The sequence below is a fragment of the Falco punctatus genome, assembly GCF_963210335.1.
Source record: "Falco punctatus genome assembly, chromosome: 8".
Classification (NCBI taxonomy): domain Eukaryota; kingdom Metazoa; phylum Chordata; class Aves; order Falconiformes; family Falconidae; genus Falco; species Falco punctatus.
In genome coordinates, this window is record NC_137588.1 from 20505067 (window position 1) to 20523459 (window position 18393).

The window sequence follows — 18393 nt, forward strand, 5'->3', positions numbered from 1 at the left end:
GTCCGGACTCAGACTTTTCCATGAACACTGCAACCACTGTTATATAGCAGTTCTTTAGGTCTTTTACATTGAGAGAATATTTTTCCACCCAAGTTGTTGGGTACATTCCTTAAGTAGTTTCAGAATGACCAGGCTGAACTGTTTGGAGAGTAAACATCTTTGTAAACATACTTGGAGGCACTTTATGAGCGTAGCTAGGGAGAGATCAGACAAATGCTGGTGACAAATGGGAACCAAACACCCATAGTTTGGACTGCTGTGGAAAAAATTAAGGACGTTCCTTCAAAATTACTGATAACTAAGACCTAAAACTGCAGTAATTTTGAATGTATACCTGTATCTGATACACTAGTTACATACACCACTACGTAAGGCTCCCCCGAGTAAGGGCAGCCTAAGCTTAAAACATCATTATAACACATCATAGGCCCCTTTGCAGCGCCGTTTTGTAGCTCTCAGCCAGACATATATGTCCCCAAATCTCTTACATCACCACAGGTGAAATCTGTAGCACTGACTGTTTCCCAGATTTATCTATACTATGCATGCTCCTTGATCTACAACGTGTCTTGCATGTGAAACTTTGCTTGTCCTGTACCACTGTTCATCAGGGCAGAGAAACAGCCTGACACCAGATGCAAACTTTTGGGCAGTTCTAGCCAAGTCTCCCTCAATATCTGTCTATATATGCATCTTCCAGACAATTTGGGACAAAGCAGCCAACCATTTCTCTTAGGCTAGAAGAGGAGATTAAAAAATGTAAGCAAAGTATTTCTTGGGTAGCTGCTGGCAGGGAGCAGGGGAGGAAGAGAGAAGGTTTACTAGCAAGATATTCGTAGGATCTCCCTGGAGATTCTCCCCAAGAACTCAGGAAGCAAGATGAACTGTCATGGTACACATTTTAACTCCACCAGGAGCCAAAAATAATCATTGCTCAGTACAAAACACCTTTGTTCTCGTAGCTTACACAGACCCTGACTAAAGCATCTTTGGCAATCACCCAAAGCACAGCTTCACACAACCTTGACAGCACTTACCTCCAAGGGCTGCGCTGGGTACAGGACACACAGGACCCAGCCCTCAGACAGTCTGCAAAGCACAAGACCAGGAATTGCAGTCACTTAAGGAATCTGGTCTCTAGGTCACTATCTAGCTTATTGTAACAGCACAGCATAGCTGAGACCCCCAAACTGCCCCTGCAGCAAATTAGTGGAAGCAGCTGCTTGGTCATTGCCACACTCATTACACCTGCTCCCCACATCAGGTCCTGGAGCAGACCCAGCTATGAGGGCAGCCAGCTGACCATCTGGCTTCCATGGAGGTGGTAAAGCCCAGTATATTTGCACAGAGGTTTCCAGTGATTGACAAGAACCATGCAAAGAAATCTGCCTTTTTTTTTTTTTTCTTTAAATAGATTTAAGGTTTTTGATAGTCATTGTCTATAACAATTTTACAGCTTTGGTATTAACAGCCCTCTCATTCGCATGTGCCAACCAAACTGTGTCTGCCACTGATTCAAAAGGACCCATGTTCAGGACATGTTTAAACATGGCTTTCAGACCACTGCAAACAAAACCAGCAGGGGCTGCTTCTCTGGTTAAGGTCTAAAGCTAGCAGCCTCCAAAAGATGCTTCCTCTACTTTCTTTACTTTTTCTTTGTTAATAGAAGTCTTTTTGCTTTTAAAATAAAAATAAATCTAACAAATTTATTCACCTGTCTCTTTAGATTAACATCCTGATTTCTGAAGAAAAAATTGGACAAGGTAGAACTGAGCACCACAATCATCATCTTTACTTCGTTTGGATCGCCATTTAAAAATATTTCTTTTCTGGACAATATATAGTTCTAATTCATTTTAGTCCTTGAAATCAATCCATAATGAACAAATCCAATCTTTTGTTATATTAAAACTCACTTGCTAATGTGTTCACTAACAATGATGAAAGTGTTAATTATGCAAGAGCTGATAAAAAAATATATATCCTAAATAAAGTCTGTAAAGGCCCAGTCCACTCAGGATTTGACCTGCTGTCTGAATGAAAATCGGGTTGTTCTCTTTCCCTGCTTTGCCTGGATGTGAATAGCAGTTACGGGGAGACTGGAGGACACGCTGTAGTTTTCATAAGCTGCATGCAAACCAATGCAACCTTTAGTTTCTGGAGCTTTCTAAGTTACTATACAGAAACAAAGGATTCTTCTGCCTTCATGCCAATCTACCTGTACTGCTATTTTACATGCAGAAACTATCAGATACTTTCACTTTCTCATTTAGTCCAACAAATTAAGAAAAAAACCCCAACAAATCAAGAAAATCTGTTATCCAAGGAAGAATTTTTAAAAATACCACTTCTTTATCCAACCACTAACCGTTTACATCCTCCAAAGGAAAAATATACACAGTATTTTCCAATTAACTGCTTCTGTTTAATTATTAAACAACTACATTAAGCTTAACAGGAAGATTTTTTTTTTATTCCAGAAAAAGACTGCTCACACGTGAGATAATCAGGAACAATTTCATGTTTAAACAAGCACCACAGAAGTATTCATACAAAAAAAATTAGTTCCTCTGCAATTCCAGTTTTATTCAATGAAAAGATTCATTGCATGATGCTGCCATGACCAGGCAGGCTTAGTGAGTGAATAGCAAATCTAATCAGTTTGGCAAAGGGTTTATGGAAGCTGCTGTGTTGGCTTCGCTGACTTCAAGGGATTTGTTCTTTTGTTCATTTGTTGCAAACAACTAAAAACTGGGGCAAGGAAGGAAAGGTCATTCAGTAATTATGGAAGTGCACATTTTTATATGGTATTGGAAAGGTTTCAAATGCGGTTCTGAATTCTGTATTCATTGTGTATTTAGTTTTCTCATTATTTTTTCCCCATCTTTCTACACAACTAAATTTCAAATGCCCTTCCTATGAAAAGACAAAATTATTTGTGCCTTGTAGGCAATCAAGATTTAAGGCACTGAGTTTTAAGCAATTATTCCAATAACATTATAAATTGGTTAAAGATTTATGGCACAAACACATTTCCACGTTTCTATACACTGTAACTACTCTAATGTTTATTTGCAGACCATCACTTGCTTGGTCATTCTCTCCAGATTAATTCTGTCAGGAGAAGTGTTTTTTCCAAGAGTTCTAAAAATCAGGTTTTGAACTTTTGTATGTCATTCACGTTTAAACAAGCCCAGTCCTACTTTATGTGATAAGAGGAACTATTCTAAAATACACATTATAATAACTACAACAAATATATTTTCTTCAACTGCAGTTAACAGTCCCCGTGTGTGGGTGTGCTGGGAGTCCTCTGCCTTGCTTATTTATGCATGTGCCACGCCAGCACTCTCCAAGAGAACACCCCATATCCAAGCTCATTCCATATGTCTGGGAACACTGCAGAAGGTAAGATGATACAGTCAGAGAGAGGTGTGTTCTCTGTTTTCACTAGGGCTGCAACCTTTCCTATCATTTCTTGCATGGCACACATACTGCTTTCTTTACTTGGGCGTGTGTGGGTTTTTAGTATGTACCAGATAAATAGTATGTTTTCCAGCATACAAGCAAGCAAACTTCTGTGAATTTCTGACCACATTCAGTGAAATGCATGCATCAGTTATTACTGAACTTTTTCTAAAGTCAATCACCATCTCCAAGGATCAAGGTCCACTTTCAAACAATTCAGTGACCTAACTGGCAGTTAGATCAAGGCATGATTATTTGCTTCTTGAGTGCAAATAAAGGTACACTGACTCATTTTACTGTGCATCTGTTCTTAACACTAATCAAATAAAATGCAGTTATTCTACAGTAATGATGTGATTTCCCTGCAGAACATAAAGATCTATCTCAAAGCATTTTCATTCTTCCCCTGTGAGGTATAGTAGTAGTATAACCTCCAAGTCAAAGAGATTGATAGTCTACTTAAGGGCAAGAGAATGCCCTAGTATCACAGAGGAAAACTACAGCAGAACCCACAGCCAGATCTGGTTTCTGGATTCTGTCTCCTCCTCCTCTTCCTTGTTATAAATGCCTCGTTGAAATCTGAAAATTCACAAGTTTGCTTCTGCAGTTACTGGCTGCTGAGCTGGGATACCAGAACATATGCACAGTTGGCCAACAGTCCCCATCCTTGGAGTAACATGCTGTATTAGTAACAAGTATGCTTCGCTGTAAGCAAGTGCTAATGTCCCTCATGATGCTTTCTGACACTGTCTCTGGGAATTTTTTGCAGTACAGCGTGGGTTGCAGCTGTACTTACCAGAGAATAAGTGCTCAGTGTCAAAAAATTCCTTCTGTTCCACTTCATTGCTTCATTTTCACATAATATTTAAAGACTCCAGGAATTTTCTCTGTTCCACTCCAACCTTCAACATGTCAGTTCTCAAGCCCTTCACTGTCACCCCTGGAGCCGACCAACCATTGCTGGGAGAAGGAACTGATTTGTCTGTATTTGTGGAAGTAAAATTACCAGATCCAGCAGGTTTGCAGCAGTTAGAAAATAAATCTGAACAGATGAGTGTTCTGTAGACAATAAATAAAAATCAACAGATGTTACAAGCACTTGCTGACCACCTGCACATGGCAGGGCAATCACCATGCAGTGGGATCAGGTCATAGCACAAGCCTGTGCCTGTCAGCAGTGACTGCAAGCCCTTCGATCCTGTGTTCCTGAGGCTGCACGCCAAGTTTATTTGAGCCTCAGGATACCAAAATGACAGCTGCATACAGAGGGAAGAATCAGGGTATCAATCTTACAGGGAAAGTCTGCATCACTCAGCAATCTGGTGTTAGAAAAAGAAGCTCTTACAGGAGGTAGTCACTTTGCAGATAATGCGTAAGCATTAACCATAGCCTGCATACTATGCACAAGTATGGATAAAGCACAGGAATTAATACTTAAGTCAATTAAGAAGGCTTCCCTAGATGTGTAGGTAACAGGCTGGCCCTATCTTGAAGCTAAAATATTGTGGCAAAACAGGAACACAAAAATACCCTATTGTAGATAAAAATATTTTATGTACATTTGAAGTAATAGTCCTATAGCATTATGTAGTCTTAATATCAAATTGCCACTTTGCTTAGCAGCAGTTTTACTACTTAGCAATAAATTTGTGGCACACGCTTAGTATTGCTGGGTGCGTAGCCTTAGTCCCATTTTGTTTTCATCGTAATAGAAGACATATTTGTGATTTACTTCAATTTGAACAGCAGCCTTTTGCTAAAGTTTACAACAGGGAATACTGCATAGTTTCAGAGTATTCTTTCTGTTATTTTGTAATTCTTGCTGCATATATATAATCATAAAGTGATCTGCTACTTTGAAGTACAGTGTCCTGCTCCCTGTCTGCATGTAGTCTGTTGCTATTTGAGGTACAAAGGAGAAAAGAAAGCAGCATGCTGCAGTCCACTGGGAAGAGTTATTTTAACACACACTTGATTTGTGAAGTACCTGGGTTCTTTCATCTTTTGTAGATAATGTCGCACAATGTATTGAAATGATGTGGGTACCTAAAAATAGTCCAACTGTAGCAATATATATGTATGTATCTTTACAGATGCCAGGGTGAGCCTGCATTCCAGTACCTCAAGCTAGGTCATGAAGGTATGGTTAATATCTATGCCCTACCACAACCCTCCCCTCTGTGAATCCCTCAAAAGCTTTTCCTTGCTTTGCTAACCAAAGGTGCACTTTTTAAGGGGCATGGGAACACACTGTCCGCTGAACACTGCTGGTGTGCCCCAGACAGGAGAAGCAGCAGCTCTGACAAAGCTGCTGCAGCTCTTACTGCATTTCCTGACATTTTTTCTTTATCCAACACTTCCTCATCCTTTCTGGAACATCTGAATAACCTTTATTTCTACAGAATATGTACGTCTTGGCCTTGGATAGACCCACACTGGAATGCTCATAACAGGGTGCTTGCAAGATAAGTACTTTCAAACACTATAAAAGCCAAAAGTCCAAACGTTGCAACTCTGAGCGCTCCAGGGCTCCAAAACGTAACCAGACTGGGCCATGTCAGTGGCATTATGGAATAGCTGCTGGAGAGCTTTTGCAGTGTCATCATGATATCACAGTGATATAACAACATCGAGGTAATGGAGCAGAAACACCTGCAGACTGGAAGCATTATTTTGTCAGTTACAACTAGGAGTTGTATCAGCAGGACATAAAACATAATGTGAACACATTCAACAGAAATAAACAACTCTAGTAAGACTCTGTTGTAGACCAAGTGCAACACTCCTTTGAAAAGGCATTTGATTTCTTCCTCATCATTGTTAATAGCAATAGAAGAAGAATTTTTTGCAATGACACTTTGTTGGGGGAGGCAAGGGGGAGAAAAGTTAAAAAAAACCAAAGCCAACAAATTTAGTCTAACAATAGCCTCCTGGACAAAATACTTTAAGACAACCAATCTGTCAGTTTTTACTTTAAAGGGATCCTAAGTCAGGGAAAAATAAAAATAAAATAATCTAAGTATCAAGCCTCTTTATTATTCTAGCATCAAGAAACACAAGACTTCCCATTCTCAGTACAAGCAATGTTTTTCTCTGGTTATCATGAGGTTGATACCTAGCCAGCTCTTTCTTTCTTTTTTCATTATTATTAGTAAGTCAACAGCAGCTTTTACTATCTTGCAAAACAAGTTTCAACAAAGCTGCAGTATGACTTTTTTCTGTGATTAGTAAATCAAGGCTAGAACATATGCCCACACACATCCTACACAATCAATTCACAAGAGAAGGAAGATGTTAACAATCTCTGTTGCACCATTCTTTATTTTTATCCCAAAGATCAAGATCCATTGAGAAAGAGGGGGCACGGCCTGTGAAGAAACTAAGATAAAGTTACTAGATTAACCCCAAAAAGAGACAGACTGCATTACCTTTCCCACAAATGACCCTCTGCAGGGATTTTCCCAGCATGGAGGCATTCAGGAGGGAGCCACAGCCGGGTAGTTCTCATTAATAGCAACATAGCTTCAGTGGCAACACAGCTCCAGAGGTGCAACGTCAGGAGGCACCGCAATGTTTTTTAGGAACTCACAGGTGGACTCTAGGCCCTCTCCAAATCTTTAAATCTGTGAAGTTCAAAGTTAGGGCTGTGCTTTATTGGAGGGACAGGGCAAGTGTTCTGTTTTCTTAATAGACCAAGACGGAGGAAAACTCTCAGTAGGCCCCTGGCAGAGTTTCAGCCACTGCCACTCCCTCCTTCCCCAGCAATCGTAATTATAAAATTATAATTTTGTAATTTTATGAAATAACAGACATACTGACTCAGAGGAAAGTTCATCTAGCTCAATAACCTGCCTAACAGCTGTCAGGAGTAGTCTCCTGCAAGAGTGTGTAATAGAGTGCTCTTTCTCTTTCCTGCTGGTACCCCCCAGATTACAGACTTTGTCCATGGGTTCATTCAAACCACTGTATTTATGACAGTTTCTAATTTATAGAATGTAATGTATATTTATTATTATATTATTGGCTTCTACTGCAACTGTGAAAGTAAGATATGCGATTAAGTTGTGCATAGTGTGAAAAGGGACTTTCTGCTTCAAACTCCCCTGCCCAACAACTTCACTGTGTGCCCACTGTATTATAAGTGAATGAACATTCCTTAGCCATCTTCTTCATGATTTTATAAACTTCTGGCATATCCCACTTCAATCATCTCTTTTCACACAGAAGACTCCTTGTCCAATGCATATCTCAAATAGAAATCATTACATGTTTCTAAACACTTTGGGCATTCTCTGTACTTTTGTCATTTCACTATATGCCTTTTCAGACAGAATTGCCAGCACATCACACCACATACAAAATGCAGAAAAGATATGGACTTAAAGCAGTAACATAATTTTACATTCTGTTTCATTGGGTGTTCCAGTCGGAATTCCTATTTTTCTAATCCCCTTTTTTACTGCAACTAGGCACTGAGATGACAGCAAACTTACTACAGGAAAACAAAGATCCTGAAGGGAACAAATTAATTCGGAGTCCATTTTTTAATTCAAGCATATTACTTTGTACAGTATAAACCTTAGTCGTGCTATTTTATTTCCAGTCATTTATACAGCAAAACCCTTTCTTTAAAGCCAGCTTTAGTTTTGACTCACAAATCGTGGTTGCTGCCTCTATAAAACTATCTCCCCAATATTCACATCCCTTCTTAATTCTTTAAACATGGCAAACAGCATACATCCCTCTGACATATCTCCTCTGAAAAACATGTATTCCTCCCATTTTCTCCCTTTTCTTCAGCCAGCTCTTAATCTACAATAGGATCTTCTCTATTGCATACCAGTTTAGGTTCTCAAGGGCTCAAAGCAACTTGCAAAATCTAAGGAGGTTGTGACAACTGACTCATCTTTTTATCTACAGGCTCATTGCCCGCTTGAAAGAATTCCAAGAGGCATGATGTCCCTTTGCAAACTCCATATTTTCCATCTATCTGCTAATACTGTTCTCATTGTAATTCCTATCATGTTCCTGGCTTAGAAGTCAGCTTATTTCTATAATTCTCCCAAGCACCCTATTTCAAACTGTTCTCAAATGTGCTCCCCTTTAGTCCTCTGGCATTATGATGGTAAACAACAGTTAAAACTCCATTTTGGGGGAGTTCAGCCATTTCATACCTGCATCCCTTCAATCTCAAGAACAGTAAATCCATATGAAACTCACAATTAAGAAAATACGGAATCAGCTCATGATGCACCAAACAAACAGGGTTAACATATACACAGAGAATCATTATTTCCATGCTCATAATTATGCATTATGTTCTGTTGGAACATGTGTAATTGCCAAACCAGAGCCTAAAAACAGCAGGCTGCTCTCTGTTCCTTATCCCCAGTCTTCACAAGTTGTGACCTCAGGAACCAAAGAAGCATCATGAGCCAGAAGTCATGTCTGCCCTTCAAAAGGTTACAGCTATCTCCTCCTTGCCTAACCCCCCAAATTACCGGTCAGCTGTAAGCCTCCTCGTATAAATAATGCCAAATGCACATACTCTTTTGAAGCAGGCTGCCAGCAGCAACTGCCTCATTTTTACAATTCAACTGGCAGCATCAAAATCCTCTTAGAAAGCAGGAATCCATGACACACTCTCATTTCCTTGGGTCCCTGCTCATCTTCCAGCAATGATATCAGTAAAAGGAAGTAATTTTTCAAGCAACATCAATTTTCTGAATTCTCCATAGTTTTTCATAGCTTATAGCTCTACTGTCTTTTCATTTCCTATTTCATGATGAGAACTTGCGATACCCCTGCGTGCTTTTTTTTCTTATCCGCATAACACCTCAGAAGAAAAGCACTTCTAAAATATTTTATGAAAAGACATGTGTCTCTTTCCTGTTAAAGAAGATGCATGACTACAGTAAGCCAACACCTAAATATTTGTGTGCCTTGTCTCCACATGCCTTCATTAGCAAGACATAACCTCAGGTGTTATTGGTATGAATGCACATTCATAGCTATAAAATTCTTGGCAGTTCCATATTATCATACTTATGAACTGCATAGATGACTGCAGACTCCTGGTTGAGCAATAATCTTCCAATGGCTCAGGCTCTGTCACCACAACAGAAGGGGGCTCCCAGGACAGATTGTTAACCTCTACATAAGCAGATAGGGCTCTATGCTTTTTCTAAGACAAGGCAGGTATCTCCCTTGCACCAAAAAGAATGGCATTTAACCGCTGAGGTTTCACAATCTAGGCAACCTCCTTCTCCTACTAATCCACAACATCCAACACAACATTTAATCATAATCCATAACGTTCAGAAACTGCATCCAACAGAATGAATCTGTACTTTAAGCAGCAGTTCCATTTACTCACAACTTACTGCTTTTCCACACACTGCATATTTGACCCTTTTAAACTTTATAGTATTCAAAAACACATCGTGCAGAACAGAAGCTCATTGTTCAAAGGTATAAAAAATTATTTTAAAATCTGTAGCTCAGAAATGTTTTTAATAGATGTAGAAATAGTAAAGATTTTTTCCACAAACTACTAGTGGAAATAAAAGCAGTGAGGATGCTTATATGTTTCTTAGGAATAGGAATAACAAGGAAGATGAGGTAGGACAGAGGCAACAGAAAGTACTTTAAAAAGCAGGGGTTTTTGCACTGGTAGCTGCAAATAATTAATTTTCCTAAAAACTGCAGTTCTAGAACATCTAAAAAAATTAAGAATTTTTAAAGGGAAAATACAACCACCTTTTCTTCTAAAACCTGTTTCAAGAGTTGCATTTATCAAAATCAGAAAAGGCACATTAGGCACATCTAGAAAAATGAAACTAGCAGTGGCAGCAGCACCATGGTTATAGGTTTTTGTATCAGCAACTAAGTTTCCTCCCGCTTCCCCCCACCCACCCCCTTTCCTTTTCCTCCTCTACAAAAAAAACCCTGGTGTGATTCTTCTTAGAAAACTTAATGTCTTGACTATTTTTTTCTACTCATTCATATTATTTAGATCGAATAATGAGGGAACAGTTGGGAAGAGAAATAATCAACTTAGTGATATTTAAGCTTTAATCATGAATATGCTCATATACTAACTTTATTACATGAGTACTTCCAATAATTGTAAAGGAAGTAAATATTGGAATATAATTAGGCATGTGAATAAATACATGGAAAACAGAGGGCCTAGTCAGCTGCTAAATATAGGAATTTACTCACTTTCTTATTTAAAACAAACATGTTTGAGAGCTCTGGAGATCTCATTTTGAACAAGGCCTGTGGATGCCTGACAATGCCTGTCTTCTGGACAACATAGTCCAAAATGTTCTTTCCAGAGGAACAGTTTGACATGCTGAGCGATGTGGACGCAATCTCAACTCCTGCCCAGTGCCCATCATCTCTTTTGCATAGAAGGAACACAGAACATACAGCTGCATCTCCCTCCCCTGCTCCTGCCCTTTCCCAAAACACAAGTATCCAGTGGGAAACCACGCAAATCGGGTGCCCAGTGGACACCCCAGCCAGCACCACCACACTGCTGTCACCTTTTGTGGTTCTTGATGTGTAACTGCCACTCAGCAGCTGCAGAGTGCAGCCTGTGCCCAGGGTGATAAGCAGAAGACCAGAAATTAGGGCTTTAAAGCCTTTGCAGTTGGGACTTTGGTTTATGCCATTATCTTTCTGTTGCCCACCCACACAGATATAGTTATTTTCTTAACATCCATCGTTACTCACTAGACACAAGTGAGGCTCAGTGACCTCCCCTGAACAGAGCAGTGCACTGGCCCTTTGGTATTTGAACTATACCTACTCCTTTTCAGAGCAGCAGAGTGCAGGAACCACAGGTGCTTATCACCTAAGGATGAAAGAGGCCCTGGTTCTCCAGTGCCCAGTTGCACCTGCAGATACTTATGTCTCTGAAAGTGTAGTCTAAAATTATATCATAATGACTGTCATTCCAAACAGGCATTACAGTGAAAACCCCTCAAATGTTAGTCTGTTAGTAATGGCACATTATAGAACAACTTCTTGATCAGAACACAATGCATCCTTCTGCCTCTAATTTGACCCTACTGATCTCCGTTGTCTGATTTTGGATTTACAGGAGTAAAACATTTTTGCATTTTTGTCAACTGATGTCTCTAGAATAGTGTCTGAATGATTGTCCTTTGGTTTCCACAATTCCATCTGAAAGTCACATTAATGCATTTGAGGAGCTTTTAAAACTATCTATCTTGCACTTGGAATGCAAAGCTAAAAAGTAACACATTATACAAAAAACAACTGTGAAAAGTGATCATGGTTTGTTGTTTCTTTACTTTTCTGTCCTGAACATACAGAAATACTGTGAACACCAAATGCCACTGTAAAATAAGAACCTTTTCAGAAATTAGATCTCATCCTTCCCCTTAAGTCTAAAGGGTATTATTTCACCTGCAGCTAGAATGAGAGCTATAACAAATAAAACCTGTTTATAATTCTGCAAGGCAGAAATTAGAACAAAGTTTTCAAGTGCCATAAAATAGAATTACCAAGTGTAAAGTAGCACACTATTTTGATTGCTGTGAATTGGGGCTAAATATGATTTCAGCTTTCACATAACAGAAATAAGAAATCAGGTCCCTTGTTTCAACTGGAGAAGCATTCATTTGTAGTGAAGGATTGCTTTGAGGTGATTTTTGAAGTGAGAATTTTCTAACTTGCCCTAAAGCCTTATCTTGAAAGCCCATTGCCTGTAATCAGCCTGCATGTGAGCAACTCCTTCAATTTGTTAAGTTTGTCTTCATCTCTATTTTTGCCTTTTAGGCTATATCTGTCCAAATGCACATCTCCTTGGTGTATTTTATAAGTTACTTGTGAAATAAAATATTTAAAGCTATATGAAGATTTCCCTCATGGGTTAGGAAGTCAAAACCTGATCCTTAGACTGAAACTTTCCATTTCCTCAATTCAGCTTTGCAATGAAGGCATGATTTCTCCCCTGGAATCCATCCTCGAATCCATCATGAAACGCCAACTTGTTAATGTCATTGCTTAACAAATCCTAACAACTTCTTAAAAATACAAACATACTGAAATAATCAAAATGTTAATTCAAACTGATTTTAGCCTGTAGGGATCAGATCTATATGGGACCATCATTATTTAGCAACGACAACAAAAATTAATTTCCTGTTAAGCTATGATAAAATTTTAGTCATGCCGGATCAACTTCAGTCTGATACGTATTTCAACGACAAACTGTGGCGGACATACCTACACAAATATGTCCTTCCTGCCCACTGCAGGATTGTGCTGGGATATCTAGGTTAAATCAAGAGCAGTTAATCTGTCCATGCAGCACTCACTAGCCCAAATACTGCGTAATACCCTCCCCCTCAGCAGGGGTGATGAGATAGAGACTAGAAGGGAACTAAAAAAGTTGTACCTGATGCCCAGCCCAGCGCCTTTGATGCAAATGCACCATAATGTGCATTAAACCCTGGGATATTTCAACTAGGAGATAAAGCAGGTACCAGCTTCTGGGTCACCTGCTTGATGATACTGGTGGCACCATAGAAGCCACCCCTCACTGCTCCAGCCTTCTTCCAGCAAAGGAGGCTGCAACACACTGAAACAGATTTTTTTTCCTCCCTCAAATAACATGCCCTATCATGAACCACAGAAACACAACTTACTGAAGAGGAACAAACCCCACTTCGTTTCCTAGCAAGCAGCAGCAGTCTCTTCTTTCTATTGTATCTGACATACCAAAGCTTTGCTTATGGCCATATTAAAATGCATAGACAGTTTTGCATCCATTGTTCTGTTCTTTCTGGGAGGGTATGCTTGTTTTATATCTTATCAGAATAGTGAGGAGGAAAGGAGGACAACTCAGCTTTTTAGGTGGTAGTTGCAGATACCTGGCAAGTTTTACCATCTTTACATATAGCATAAAACTGCTTTCATCTTCTATTTAACCTTGGACAAGTCTACACAAAAGAATGAAACCAAAGACCCAATTTCAGGGTGACACATGTAGCTCAAGTCCTACAATATTTCTATTCTGTGAGGTTAGCTTTCAGGCACTTTTGTAAGCTTTGAATTTCATATGCAGAGCAGAAACAAATGAACTGTCATGATGCATCTAATTTCTAAGCCATATCATATAATCCATGAGAAGAATTAATAGAAAGAAAGATGTGTTTCAGTATTATTATGGGCTCACCCCCATCTGTTTCACAGAAATAGAGGCAGGTTTTGAATGAAAATGTGTGAAGAATGTGCACCACTCTTGTGATGGATATGGCATTTCAGTATCTAATTTTAAAAGAAACTAAGTAAATGAAATGTAGAGAAGAACATACCTGAAGATAATTTCACCAAAGCACAATTTTAAAAGGAGAGCTCTACAGTTTACTTTGAAAAAAAATCCATTATGGTACAATTTTCAAGCTGCTTTCCCTATAATTTTCAGTTTGAATGAGAAGTTACTATGCTACATTATTGTTTGAGAACATCTATTCTGTGCTAGAAAAGTAAGGAAAAGTAAACCGAAATTATCTATTGGAGACTGTCACAGCCCTCAGATCTCAGCAATACATACCAGGAGATACCCACATGCTCCCAGACCCAAAATCCTTTTCATCATTTTCAGCAGAACACTTCAGGTTTGTTGTTTGGTTTTTTCTCTTCATCACTTATTCCTGAAATTCCCAAGGTTGAATGGGATGATTTTTTTATCTGGCCTGTGCAATGGTATGGAGCACACAAAAAAATTTGGCTGGAAGCCTCTGGCAAAGATCATCTCTGACAAAGAAGTGGGGGACTATGCCATTCCTAAAAGAGTACACAGGGATTTTGTTACTGAATAACTCAAGTAGCAGCATGAAAAGGCTTTTAAAAATTAGCCTTACAACATATGGAGAAATTCTGGAATATTTATTTTAATCTTATTCTGCTTTTTAATCTTAGAAATGTAAGAGTGGCAGGCCCAGCTTCCCTGGGGATAGCACAGGGACTTCTCAGGAAGTTTTACATATTTGCTGTGTCAAATTTTTTTAAAATTACACATCTTTTTTCTCCTCCAGAAGGTAATTTTAATGTACTGGAGTTAATTTCCATTCTGTTTATTCTTAAACTCTTAATATTTGAAACACCGAAAATTGCAAATCTAAGTTAAAACACACCAACAGCCCACCAGTCCATAAACAACAAGCATAGACTACCTCAGACCTTCTCAAGCACGCCTGAAAAAGGAACACTTTCCAGGCTTGGCTAAGAAAACCTGTGAAATAAAATAAGCACGATGGGTGAAAAACAAAGTTATGACACCCGTTGGCACTCAATGGAGAAGCGAGTGGGGAGATAACACACAGCCACCCCTCCTCTCTGCACTTCTTAGTCACCATCCATTTACAGCCATCATGCCCTAATCGCAGGCAGTGGGAGGTTCCCGCACTGTCCTCTTATAGCAAACTGAGAGGGCAACAAGGTTTTCAGGTGTTTTCACCCCTCCTACTTAAAGCCTCAACCAATCCATGCCCCAACTCGCATGAGAAACCTCTTCCCTGCAGCTGCTCTGCATCCTCCCACACAAGCACTGCTTCCCAGAGGGGACCACTAGCTCTTGCTTTTCCCCCTCTCACTTTTGTGATTACTGGGGCTGGGGTCTCCACTTCTTTTACTAATGTAATTGAAGGCTTCTTCCTTATCTGTCCTTCTCCGGGGTGGCAAACGTGCTGGGGACTCTCCTGCAGCTGTTAAACACCCCTGGCCTCTGAGCGGGCTGGATCCAGGAGCCAGCGGTCCCCAGCATAAGGGCGCTCCTCATGCAGCACCGAACTTCTCTCCGCACTTACCCCAGTGCCATCAGCACATACCAACAGCACATTGCTGGCCTTCCCCACGCTGTGCCTTTGGGTCAGGGTGCCCAACGCATGCATCTCCTCCCAAGGCACAGCAATGCATGTGAGGAACAGAGCATCTGGTGCTCTGCCCTAGTCCCAGAAGGAGACATGAGGGAGCCACCTCCATGGCTGTTCCCCAGGTACCACCACCCCCCACCCCCGAGCACTAGGAGACAGGAGGAGGGCAGTGGGACAGCAACTGGTGTAAAGGTCGACTTCACGGTCTACAAAGTCGGGGGAGAGCAGGGGATAAGGGAAAAGGAGAGCAACACAGACAAGACCAAGCAGCCTTGAGGTCTGAAAAAGCCACTTCAGAGCAGTTTCTCAATTCCCCCTCCCCACTGCTGGGGGTCCTGCTTGCCGTTAAGAGGTGACAGCAGTCTCTTCCGAACCAGGGAACTGCTCCTCTCTGACCCCTCCAGCTATGCCAGCTGTGGAGGAGGAACCTGCAGGAACCGGGTGCTTTGGCTAGGACCCCACAGCTGCCGCACCAGCAGCTGCGAAAGGCACACAAGCAACGCCTACTGGCCCCGGTGAACTGGTGAACTGGACTGCACAGCACCAGCCAGCTATTAATAAATGCAGGAATGAAACCGAATGCCTCTGCTCTGACTACTTTCAAAGCCCAAACTCAGCCTCTGAATGGGTCTATTTCTGGCTGTCCATCCAACCCCTGATTCCTGTGCAGGAGTTTCCCCACCCAGGCATACAATTCCTGCTGACTTAGCACGCTCAGTGTTACAGCCACTGCAAGACACGGGATTAGGCAGATCTGAGGAGTGAATTTTGTTGCTGTTCAAGCCATTGTGTAACACATGAAGGGAACTGCACTTGCACAGTAGTACCTTACCCATTAATACATCACTTAGGTTTTTGCCTCTGTCTGTCCTCCAGTCCTACTCAATAAATGCAGCTTCATATTTGATACCTGCTGAAGCCCCTTCTGCATTACAGGAGTCCCTGACCTTCTGACTTATAAAACACAAGGCAACAGACCTCCTCCCTGAGTCTGCACAGAGCACCTCTGCGGTCAGGAAGGGTTTGCATGGACATAGCAGTCTGGCTGCAAGCACATGCACATAATCACAAAGACCATCTTACATATGCACTAAGCATGCAGCTAAGGCACAGGCCCTTGTCAAGCAGCAGACAAATAACCAAACCCCTGAACATAATAAGAATTTAGGGGGAAAGGCTCTATTGTTTGTAAAACAGAAAAATAACATTCTGAAAACCAATGACATTTCCCTGTTTTCTGCAGCATAAGCAGAGTTTCAAGTCTCCTCATGAAACCCTGCAATAAATACTCTTTATTATTTTGCCACTTTATTAGTTATTTTGGGGACTGAATTACATGGAATATTCCACATATAATGTCATTAGGAAATACAAATTTCATAAAGCTCCAGTGCAGTCCACTGCCACATGGAGGTAAACTCTAGGAAACCAAACACAATGGTATTCTGGGATGCAGAAGAATCATCATTCCATCTGATACAAGAGAAACTCTTAAAAAGCTTTACACGGAGGAGAATCAGGCTTTGTAATTGGTTCACCCTTTAAAGGTTTGGAGCTGCCTTGTTTCCTTTCAAGTACCCAAAACCTCTATAGAGGGGAAGCAGTTGTTTCCTGCATGCCAAAACGCTTTGTCATTTACCAAAAAAACTGCCTGAAATAGTTGCTAACATTTGTTTTCCCCTCTTCTGCAAATAAAGATGTAGATATGTAAAAAAAGTTGGTTCATCTTCTCCATCCTATCACTCACCTTTGACCCGATCCATCCAATTTCTGCAGGCAGTGCTCCCCTGGACAGCAGATGGGCAACGTCCTGAACTGCCAATTCACATTCCAACTGTGAAGTCGCTTCCTCCTCCCCCCACTGCGTTTAGCAGGATATGCTTATGGGTCCTTCCAGGAGAGGTGAAGAGCCTCTTTAAGGAGTGGGTCAGGCCACAAGGACACAAATGCCACTGGCAGGAAACTTGTGATGCACAAACTATGCCGTGGGATCTCCAATATGGTATCAGGGGGGTGATGCAACTGGGGCATTCAAGAAACTGCTCAGAGGAGTGGGTCAGTTGATCTCTTCTCAGCAGTCAGTGATCTCCTGGAGCGGTGCATTAGCAGATATGATTGGTTTTTGTAGAGATCAAGAACATGATGGAAAATATCAGTACAAGTTTTTCTTAATCCCTAAGGGCACCTTCTGCACAGTCTATTGTCACAGAGGCAGGAGAGGCTACCTCTCCCTATGGCAGCCCCACACCTTACCACATCCTTGTTTTGTCCTCACTACTGGTTTTCACTGTTGATACTAGGCATGCTTACCCATTTACACACCTCTGCTAGCACCATGTGGCAAAGCAGATAGAGCCCTTGGAGCTTCAGAGAAAACCCTGAAGAAAATGCAGCAGAAATGGAATAACTGGGCATCTACATATGTCATGATAGACCAGTGAAGCTTCCAGGCACTGCTCTTCCATAGACCTGAGATCTCACCTGAACTATTCTGCTTTTTATTCCTCTGCTCTTTCTCTATAGTCTCACTGTATGCAATGCTTATTCAGCTGCACACATCCCTCATATTAAAATAAAATCATAGAGCAACAGCATTTGATCAGCAGTCAGCCACTTGGGCACGCAAGCATGCAAATTTCTTGGCAGAGTTTAGATTCTAGCATGCAGCCTTACTAGCACAGAAAGGAATTATAATAATTCTATAAATTAAGATTTTCCAACAGCTACCGGGAACTGCTGGCTGGCATCTCAGGACAAGGACAAAGACAGCAGCACTTCTTGCGGTGGCCACATACCGCACCATTACGGAGGCTCGGGTGACTTCAGCACACTAATGCCGATAATGAGCTTGCAGCAGCGCAGATGATCACACATGGGTGAGCATTCAATTACTCACCCTGTGGTTAACACACAGTGAAAGCGAAGTATAGCCACACAGGCCTCCACGACTTTCATTTTATAATGCGCCATTAAACCTCCATCAAATAATGACAGCTTTGTCCCACGGCCTGGG